The following is an 11,866-nucleotide window of genomic DNA, read 5'->3' as shown; positions in this document are numbered from 1 at the left end:
ACACATGTATACACATACATGCAAATATATATACATACATGCATGCATGTATGAGTGAATGTGTGTATTCATGTTTGCTTTGTTCAATGCATGAATGCATGTGCATGTGTTTATACATGGACATTCTTGTGCGCATGCACCCACACATACACGCATGCATTCATGTGTGACACATGCACTTGACTGTGCGTGCATACACGCATGCATGCAATTAAACACTCACACTTGCATGCATAACCACATGCACACAGACATTTATGCACTTTTGCACTTATGCATTGTCGCATGCACACTTGCATACCAGCATGAACACATTCATGCCTGAACACACACATGCATACCGGTATGCAGACACACAAGCACGCATGCATGCACACATGCATACACGCCTTCATGCACGTATGCATGTGCGCACACATGTATGCATTCAGCCAGGCAAGTATGCACTCATGTATGCAAGCATGTGTGTATAAAAGCACACTTACGCACATATATACCTACATATATACTGCTCAAAAAAATAAAGGGAACACTTGAACAACACAATGTAACTCCAAGTCAATCACACTTCTGTGTCCACTCAGGAAGCAACACAGATTCATTTTGACTTGTTTTAAGGACATTACATCAAAGTTGGATCAGCCTGGAGTTTGTTTTTACACTTTTATTTTGAGTGTGATTCTTATCCAGACCTCCATGGGTTGATACAATTGATTTCCATTGATCATTTTTGTGTGATTTTGTTGTCAGCACATTCAACTGTGTAAAGAGCAAAGTATTCTATAAGAATATTTCATTCATTTAGATCTAGGATGTTTTTTAAGTGTTCCCTTTATTTTTTTGAGCAGTGTATATATATATATATATATATACATATATCTGCACACACACAAATATACATACATACATACATGCATGCATGCATGCATGCATGCATTTGTGTGTGTGTACATGTTTGCATGCATCCACATACACATGCATACACACCTGCAGCCAGACATCCTTACATGTGTGTAGGCATGCGTGCATGCGTGAATATGTGTATGCATGTTAGCTTGTTTCAATGAATGTATGCGTGTGCATGTGTTTATACATGCACATGCCTGTGTGCATGCACGGATACACACGCATAAACAGACATGCATGCACACAAATGTGCATGCATACACGCATGCTCACAAATGTGCATGCATACACGCATGCTCACAAATGTGCATGCATACACACAGTTCATGCACTGACACATGCACACTTCACACGTGCACATATTCATGCATGCTCTAACGCATGTATACCCGCATGCATACACTTACACATTCAGATGCAAGTAATCATCCATGCACACAAGTATTCACTCCTCTATGCATGCATGCGTGTATAAATGCACACACACACATATATGCCTACATCTATATACCTACATCTATGTATACATATAAATATACTTGGATGTATAAACACATTGATACCTACGTACAAACATGTGCAGTATATATATATATATATATATATATACACACACACACACACATACATGTATACACAAATATTTATACATACATATATCAGTGGCGGGCCGTGTCTTTTACACCTAGGCCTTCAGTGGTGCTCCGAATCAATCCAGCCCCCAATAATTAGTTTATGGCTATAAAAAAAATATTTATTTATTTTGCAGAAATGCAGTATAGCGAGGGGTGCATCGCAGATATATAACTCATGTAGTGTTAAAATTCGCCCAGGGGAGCACATCACGTAACGACAAAGGGATGCCCAAATGTGTTCTCTTCCACTGACACCCCCATCTGAATCGATCGCGCACCCCGTGGCTTTGTCCGGGACACGGCACGCCAACCCAAGTGCCCAAATTCCAAGAGTGTGTAAAACAAGTTCTTATTAAGAAATAAACCCGAGCATTGAGGCGATGGTATAAAATGACGGCAGCTCCTCGGCTCGGGACAGAACCTCCTCACCTGCACATCCGCTGGACACGTCTCAGCGGATGTGCAGAGGGAGAACAATCCTCTCGGGGTGACATTCATTGTAGCCTGGGATATCTCTGGCCCGGGATATCTCGTGTATTTCCTGAATTTAAATAAACCATTCTTGCTTGATGAGTTCCTGACCATTATGTGGTTTTTCCCTGAATGAAATCTGAACACACCATGACAAAGTCCAGTCCCATGGCAGGAGCCACAAAAACGGTCAGACCCCACAATAAATGCCTTTATAGCAAATGTATGAGAGACATAAAAAAAAAAAAAAAAAACACCAGTAACAACCTTATAAACTTTCCCTATTATGAAGGAAAATGGCAGCATTTTACTCACCAAAATTTGTAGGCAAAATCCATCCTCCTTCCTTTCCTCAATAGACTTCTATTATCCTGTCCTACAGATTAACCGCGCTAATACGCGGGCCAGTGCCGCCCTACGGCTCTATTCATAGGGTAACGAATAAGAGCGGAGGTAGGAGCACGCAGGTAGACTACATCTTGTATAGACAAGGTAACCTGAAAGAGATCAGTGACTGCAAAGTAGTTGTAGGTGAGAGTGTTGCCAGACATTATAGGATGGTGGTTTGTAGGATGACTCTGGTGACAAGGAAGATGAAGAGGACAAAGGCAGAGCAGAGGACAAAGTGGTGGAAGCTGAAGAGGGAGGAGTGTTGTATAGTTTTCAGGGAGGAGTTGAGAAAGACAGAAAGGGTGGTCAGGGTGAGCTTCCAGATGATTGGACAACTACAGCTAGTGTTATCAGGGAGACAGGTAGAAGAGTACTTGGTGTGTCATCTGGAAGGAAAGTAGATAAGGTGACTTGGTGGTGGAACGAGGAAGTGCATGAGTATATACAGAGAAAGCGGTTAGCAAAGAAGAAGTGGGATACTGAGAGGACTGAAGAGAACAGGCAGGAGTTCAGGGAGATGCGGCGAAAGGTAAAGATTGAGGTAGCAAAGGCAAAACAAAGGGCTTATGATGACTTGTATGCTCGGTTGGATAGTAAGGAGGGTGAGAATGATATATACAGGTTGGCGAAACAGAGAGATAAAGATGGAAAGGATGTACAACAGGTCCGGATGATTAAGGATAGAGAAGGAAATGTATTGACTGATGCTAGACGAGTGATGGGAAGATGGAAAGAGTACTTTGACGAGCTGATGAATGTGGAAAATGAAATAGAGGCAAGGGTAGAGGTGGTGACTATTGTAGACCACAAAGTAGCACAAATTAGTAAAAGTGAAGTGAGGAAGGCATTGAAGAGGATGAAGAGTGGAAAAGCAGTTGGTCCTGATGATATACCTGTGGAGGTGTGGAAGTGTCTAGGAGAGGCAGCAGTAGATTTTCGGACTAGATTATTCAACAGGATCTTAGAGAGTGAGAAGATGCCTAAAGAATGGGGGCAAAGTGTGATGGTGCCTATTTTTAAGAATAAAGGGGATGTGCAGAATTGTGGCAATTATAGAGGGATAAAGTTGATGACCCATACAATGAAGTTATGGGAAAGAGTAGTAGAAACTAGACTGAGAGCAGAAGTCAGCATTTGTGAACAACAGTATGGCTTCATGCCTTGGAAGAGTACTACAGATGCAGTATTTGCATTGAGAATGCTAATAGAGAAGTACAGAGAAGGCCAGGGGGACCTGCATTGTGTTTTTGTAGACCTAGAAAAGGCATATGACAGGGTGCCAAGAGAGGAGCTCTGGTATTGCATGAGGAAGTCTGGAGTGGCAGAGAAGTATGTTAAACTGGTGCAGGACATGTATGCTAGCTGTGAGACAGTGGTGCGTATGCTGTAGGGGTAACAGCGAAGTTCAAGGTGGAGGTGGGACTCCATCAGGGCTCAGCTCTGTGATCTGTAGTGAGAGCAGACAACAGGTAGAGGAAAATCTAGAGAGGTGGAGGTATGCTCTGGAAAGAAGAGGAATGAAAGTTAGTCGCAGCAAGACAGAATATATGTGTGTAGCACCCAACCCAAGTAGCTAGGTATTAACCTCTTAGTTAATGAGGTGATAGTACAATGGGTGGGGCCCTGGGAACATTACTTAGGTGAAAATTTTAGTGGTAAACAGGAGAAACAATAATACTTAATTTTTAAAACTTAAACTTATTTATGCTTTTTAATTATGGCAGTGCCTCAGTCTCCTAAGGAGAAAATATGAATTAAAACAAAACACAGATATCTTTAAGTGCAAAGTTAAAGTTTAGTTTCATAAAATTAAAAGAAAGAAAAATGAAATAAAATTCGTAGTGCGTTCATTTGAGATTTTGTCGCTTTGCAACTACATAAACATATTCAAAAACCATGTAAATCCCTTCAAGTTCAGTTCAGTTCAGTTCAAAAACCATAACCTTAAAGTCCTTTATGGTTTTCTCAGAAAGTTCAATCGTGGCAGGCCTGATTCGATGCTCGGGTTCGTTGGACCAGAAAAACAGAAAATGGCCGTTTCACTTGTTCACAAGCCCCAAAATAAAATGCACCTGCTTTGATGTACTCACAAATCCTTTTGGTTCAGAAGCAATGGATAGTAAAACGTTGTCCATCACCATGCGATTCCCTCTCGGCAAACGGGTTGCCAATGACTTGGCATCATGGCATTATGAAGTGTACTCGGTGACACTCATCGGTTAAGCCTCAGCAGAAGAGCCCAGAGAATTCTTCTCGGTCCACTGAGCATTAAAAGTCTCCAATTCCAAGCTCATATACTTTACATACAGAGTATGAAATTAACTCGCGGTAAAATGCTAACAATGCTAACGATCGATTAGCATCGCATATGTGCACTTAAACATATCGTCTAAGCATAAAAATCATATACATAGAGTACTCACTCATCACAGGGTTAAATAGTCGAAAACAGCAACGTAGACTCTGCATCCACAATGTTTTATGCCCATTCTCCTTTCAGCTTAGCTTCACAAACTTCCCTCGGGCAAACGCAGCAGTCGAATGCCTCGCGCCAAGACGCCTATTACACTTCCTCATTCCGATCCCGCCCTCACGCATGGGATTGGACACTAAGTTTACATCAACCAATACAATTAAAGAAAATACCATATTGACACTTACCAAGTTCGGATGCAAACAAAAGCACATGTTGAGCCGTACGTTTCACACAAACTTGCGGCGATTAAAAGCACGATTCCCAAATAAATGACAAAAACCTTAGATAAGATTAAACCTTGTTTTTAACCATTTATGAACACATTTTAAACATGAAATATTAAATGTTTTACTGCCATTTCAGTCTTGTTTAATTTTACTTAAATGTTAAAACAGGGTTAGCCCGTATGGTCTGTAATGAAATTTTCGACCGGGCTACATTATACATGTACCATACAAACTAAAAATGTATGGAGTGGCAAGAACAGTAAAATTCCACCATGCACTTTTGTAGTGAAGCTGCTGACTAACATTAAATTGCACATTTTTGCTAGCAATTAGGTAGCTGGCTTTTACCGCTGCTTTATGGACTTCTCAGCTATCTGTGAAAGTGGACTGCTGTTCCCTAAGCCACCAGCAATTCGTTGATCTTATCTCTTCTCAGTTGTCCTTTCAAGCTGTCATATTTTTCAGTGAGTCTGCAGTGGCACCGAATATTCCTTAAATACAGAAACTTGTTACAAACACACCGAGCACAAAGGTTTCCCGTGCGTCTCTGTAAATAAATAGGACGTAGTCCATTCTTTTAAAATTCTGCCCTATCTACTTTTCTGTATTGATAAACTTTTGGCTAATGAGGGAGTAGCAGGGAGGTAGAGAACAAGGTAGAAACAGAACAAGCAGCAGATGGCGCATTGATACCATCTTCCCAAAAAAGGTCAGAACAGCAGAGTCGCTGCCCATCTTTCTCCATGAGCTGAAAACATACCTCTTCACCAAGCACTATCACACTAATCGCACTTAGCCAAAAAAAAAGAGTATGTATGTTTATGGTTCTGAGATGGCTATTTGGTCAAGTGGTCACTTCCGACTGCTGGTACTTTGGATCTTCGGTGACTGAATAGCACTTGTAAGTTGTTTTGGTTAAAAGCATCTGCCAAATGACTGTAATGTAATGTCTGCTGTTTGGTCGATCTCAGTGATGCAGCTTGTCTTCTACTCTGACCAAAACAGTGCACCCCTAGCTGACAATTCTTGAATTGCAGTTTAAAAAATTAAATCCATATCTTTTATACATTTCTTCACTTTGCAAGTGCTTTCATTTGCATAAGGGCGTGTCACAAGAACATTTTCAAAATGTTGATGTGGCCCAGTGAATATCATCCAGTGTATAATTACAGAGCCACAAATTTCACAAAATAAAAAAGAAAGAAGACTTGAACAGGGTTAAAGATGAGCACGTTCGTGTGTGTGTGTGGGGGGGGGGGGTTGTATATTTTGAACTTTTGAAAGCATAAACCCTGTATGTCTCATCACAGAATGTATACAAGCTAATGAATATTAAAAAATGAAATTCAAAAAGAATGTTGCTCGTGAGTTTCAGGGCTTGTTTACATGATTTAAAGGTGATCACGAGACACACAGCATGTTCTTCCCACCACCTTTAAAATGTGCTCCTCAGTTTGAGAGACTACACAAGATGAGTCAAGTGCACATTGTCAAAAGCCCTATGCCAACAGAAGACAAAAAGGTTTATAGAAAACATTTAGATCCAAAATAACTGAAAATAATTCCATATACTAAGTTGATTTGCTGCTGAGTAGTCTCAGTTGGTTCCTTGTATCGATCTAACACACACATACGCACTCGGTTATTTTGTTTATATTGTAACAGTGGGAGGACGGGTACGACTGAGGATTTTGTGGAACTGATGACCCACAAGCTCCTAGCAGAAACGGCAGGCATGATCACACTGAAGGAACTGAAAGATACTTTCATGGAGGTGAGCGCAGGACGTCTCCACGCTCCTTCCTCTTGGTCTCTGGCACCACATGGTGGACGCACATAGGAACGATAAGACTCGCTATTCCAACGTTCCATGACGATTGTTTGCGCTCCTCTGCGCTCCAGTTCAATATCGATGGTGCCATTACATCTGAAGAGCTGAGGAGTCCCATGGGGAAGTTAGTGGGTGAACAAACCTGCAAAAAGGAAATTGAGGTTGTGGTGAAAGAAGCTGAGGACAAAGGAGATGAAACTGTTGACTTTGAGGGTGAGACATAAAAACATAAACACGGACACAGAGTTTTTTTGTTGTTTTTTTAAATTGCTATAATCCAAGTCACAGAATTTAATTCTAACAGAATGAATCATTAAAATATATTATGTGTGTTAAATCCCACTGTTGTGCCAGGTTATTCACCTTGCTGTTGAAAAAAAGGATAAAGGGCTTAATATCCTCTAAATGTGACATTCTGTCATTATATCATCAGTACTGTTGTTGTTAGAGCTGCCACTTCAGGTACAGTATTTTTTTCATTTTTTTTTCTTTCTAAGAATTAGACTTCAATAATACGGGAAGAAATTAAAATGGCCTCTGACCCCTACGATACTCAGGTGATCCAAATCATCAAGAAATATCTTTATAACTTACCATATGAAATTTAAAAGCTAGCTGAGAAACTACTCAGGACTAAGATTTATTTTAAGGGATAGTTCTTCTTCTTTACGTTTATCACAGTTTTTATAAGGTCAGCTAAATTCAGAAGGATTTTAAAATGCATATATTTATGCATCATACTGTATGTGAGTTCAAAGTAACATGTGATAAGTGATAATAGGATTACATTACATTACATTACATTGCATTTGGCAGACGCTTTTATCCAAAGCGACTTACAATAGAGGACATAGGGACTGCAAATACACTTGCAAATACACGATGCACAGGAAAAATACAGAACAGTACGCTTGGGTTAGTTAAATTTTTTTTTTTTTTTTTTTTTTTTTTGAGAAAGACATACACAAACGTACACACACATTTGATTTCATGCATTCAAAAACCTCAATAAATGGCGTATGGTTACAATTTCCCCTGACCTAGATGACCATTTTACTGTCAAAGGTGTAAATAACGTTGAGTTGAACTTCACATCAGCCTTATAAGCTTAATTTTACAATCTTGAACACTAATGTTTTTTCTTTTAAGAAACAAAATTCCACAAATAGTGACCCTTCCTTCCAAAGCCAAAGGCAATTTTTTGAACAGAGTAGACATCCTTTTTGTGATTTTTCTCATATGACAGCAGTGCTTCAAAAAAGGTAATAGATTCTTTTTCTGTTCACTTTGCAGAGTTTGTGAAAATAATGTCACAGAACTAACGGAGACAGAGCACATGGCCAAGAGATCCGAGGATGTGTTTTCCATTAATTTCTTAACTGTTGATAGCCTTTTTCCCTCCATTTTAAAAGAATATAATTAATAAACTGCCACGGGAGCACATTGAATTTAGGTCCTCACAGAGTTCCATCTAATATGTTGCTGAATGATATTATGAATTAATGAGTAGAATGATATAGGTCATGGTATTATACATCACAATATAATTACATAATGAATCTAAATGAGCTCTCATCAGTGCCAAAATTGCTATTAATGACAGTAGCGCTTGTCATTATGAATTATCCAACCCTAACCCAAACCCCTAAATCAACCCCCACCCCTAAACCCCAAAACCCAACTAACCCCAACCCCTAAACCAACCCTAAATCTAACACCTAGTCACTAGGAAAATACTTGACCCTAACAAACCATAAGCCTAACCACAACTCAAATTCTACCTTCACCCAGAGCTGAGGGAGGGGGAAGTCTTCAATGGACATGTTGGCACAAGAAATAGAGGTTCAAGAAGTGAGGGGCAAATGATATTTTCCCATATCCAGGGTAGGAACACAGAGGGACAGGCAGTGCTAGACCAGACCTAGGCCTTTTACAAGAACAAGAAGAGGAGGAGGGCATGTTCGCAAGCAGAGAGAGATGAGGAAAGGAAAGAGCCTGGGACTGAGAGGAGGGACTTTGAATAAAGGGACTATGACAGCAAAAGGTAAAGAATTGGTCAACATGATGCAGAGAAGAAAGGTGGATATACTGTGTGTCCAGGAGACCAGGTGGAAAGGTAGTAAGGCTAGAAGCTTAGGAGCAGGCTTTCAGTTGTACTATTATGGTACAGACAAGAAGAGAAATGGAGTAGGAGTTATCTTGAAGGAGGAGTTTGTTAGGAACGTCCTAGAGGTGAAAAGAATGTCAGATAGACTTATCAGTTTGAAACTGGAAATTGAAGGTGTGATGCTCAATGTTGTTAGTGGCTAATCCCCACAGGTGGGATGTGAATCTGAAGAGAAGGAGAAGTTCTGGAATGAGTTGGATGAAGTGATGCAGAATATTCCCAGAAATGAGAGAGGGGTAATTGGTGCAGACTTCAATGGACATGTTGGTGAAGGCAATAGAGGGGATGAAGAAGTGATGGGCAGATTTGGTATCCAGGATAGGAATGCAGAGGGACAGATGGTGGTAAATTTTGCAAAAAGGATGGAAATGGCTGTAGTGAATACTTTTTTCCAGAAAAAACAGGACCATGGGGTAACTTATACGAGCGGAGGTAGGAGTACGCAGGTAGACTACATCTTGTATAGACAAGGTAACCTGAAAGAGATCAGTGACTGCAAAGTAGTTGTAGGTGAGAGTGTTGCCAGACATTATAGGATGGTGGTTTGTAGGATGACTCTGGTGACAAGGAAGATGAAGAGGACAAAGGCAGAGCAGAGGACAAAGTGGTGGAAGCTGAAGAGGGAGGAGTGTTGTATAGTTTTCAGGGAGGAGTTGAGAAAGACAGAAAGGGTGGTCAGGGTGAGCTTCCAGATGATTGGACAACTACAGCTAGTGTTATCAGGGAGACAGGTAGAAGAGTACTTGGTGTGTCATCTGGAAGGAAAGTAGATAAGGTGACTTGGTGGTGGAACGAGGAAGTGCATGAGTATATACAGAGAAAGCGGTTAGCAAAGAAGAAGTGGAATACTGAGAGGAATTATATTATATTTATGATTTTTTGCCGCTCAAAATAACGTCACACTCGCGGAAGCCGGTATACCCGTCAGCCAGTAAAGTCCCGATTTGCAGATGATGTGCGTAGAAGTTCAGGAGCAGAAGTCCCATAAACCAGGTAAAATAAATATTTATGAAGATATTTTGTAAATATTTATTTTTTATTGTTTACTGACACAGTGATTTTTTCCCAATTTATTTCTAAAATTCAGGTCAAGGCTCCACTACACACTCTGAAAGCCCAAAGCTCAAAATGAGTTCATTACATAAATAAAATTTAATTTTCTCTGTAATACTTTGTAAATTTCAGAAGCAACACACTACACACTTGTTTATACAAAGTGTAAAGGTAATAAAAAGCAATATATACAGTGGTATCTTTATTTTAGACATCAAAAAGTAATTGCGGCTCCCATTGTTTTCTTTTCCGAGGAAACCAGGTCCAAATGACTCTTTGGGTGTTAAGGGCTGCCGACTCCTGGCCTAGAAACTGTTACAATAACGAAAAGACAGGAGGCAGAACTAGAGGTTGCAGAGATGAAGATGTCGAGGTTCTCTTTGGGAGTGACCAGGATGGATAGGATAAGGAATGAGTCTATCAGAGGAACGGCACATGTTAGATGTTTTAGAGAGAAGGTCAGAGAGGCCAGACTGAGATGGTTCGGTCATGTACAAAGGAGGGATAGAGAATATTGGTAGACGAATATTAGAACTGGAGATGCCAGGCAAGAGGTCTTGAGGAAGACACAAGGGAAGATTTATGGACGTAGTGAGAGAGGATATGAAGGTAGTAGCTGTGAGAGAGGAAGATACAGAGAATAGGGTTAGATGGAGAAAGTTGACTCGCTGTGGCGACCCCTGAAGGGAAAAGCCGAAAGAAGAAGATAAGTTTGAGAGGAAAAGCGAGGGCTGAAAATCAGAAGTAACTTGCTGAGTAGCTTGTTAGTTTTGCTGCACTTCACGCCGTTGTTTGTGCTTCTGCAGTGACCTCAGTGTCAGAAAAAGTCAGACGTCATCTGACTGGCTGTCCTGCGTTTAAATCAAGTGACAGGATGGAGGATATGCTGACGTCTATTTTTTTTTTGGCATTCGATCTACCAGTATTACCTTTTCGATCGACTGGTAGATCGCAATCAACGTATTGAGCACCCCTGCTAACCCTTAATCTAACCCTAACTATCCAAAGTTCCCTCAGCTTCACCAGCACCTGTCAGAACCATGGCAAAGATTTACGGATCAGTCTGGAGCTTTGGAATTCACAGGAACCAATCAGACATCCATCTTCAGAGAAGTTAGATGAGATAGAGATGTTTAACATCAGCTACTTTTAACATTTATTCATCCATTCCTGAGTGCAATGTCCTCTTCAGACAATCTTCAGACAATGTCCTCTTGCAATCAAGTCAGCTTGATGTTTGAGTTTTCTAGGTTATGTACAAATACTAAGGTGCATGTGTGTGTGAGAAAGAGGTTAGGTGTTCGTGTATTTATACACACACATACTGACGTGTCAGCATAGTGGCGAGTTAATAATGTACCATTTCAAAAGTGGGGCTGCAGACATTTATCTTTCTTCATGCAACCGTCCCCTGGTGCTCCTCACACTTCCAGTAAAGACATCTCCTCTGCAAATGGAGGCTAGAGCTGAAGGCGAAACCTCTCAGGGTGCAGATGGAGTCCGGTCTTCATCTTCAGTTACCGTATATTTACATCTGATGAAGTCGTCTGGAACCAGGTTTCAAGGCCGCTGAGCTTTAACACTAAAGGTCAAAAACACAAATGTCCATTTATTATGACGTTCCATCAATTCATCCTGTCTCACCTCCAGAGAACTGGTAGAGGAAGACATGACAGACAGGAAGACTTTGGCTGTGTGTGTGTGTGTGTG

Source organism: Fistularia commersonii, chromosome 31 (assembly GCF_037954325.1).
Source record: "Fistularia commersonii isolate RoL2024-O1a breed Wild chromosome 31, RoL_Fcom_v1.0, whole genome shotgun sequence".
Taxonomy (NCBI): Eukaryota; Metazoa; Chordata; class Actinopteri; order Syngnathiformes; family Fistulariidae; genus Fistularia; species Fistularia commersonii.
This window is presented reverse-complemented; position numbering follows the sequence as displayed.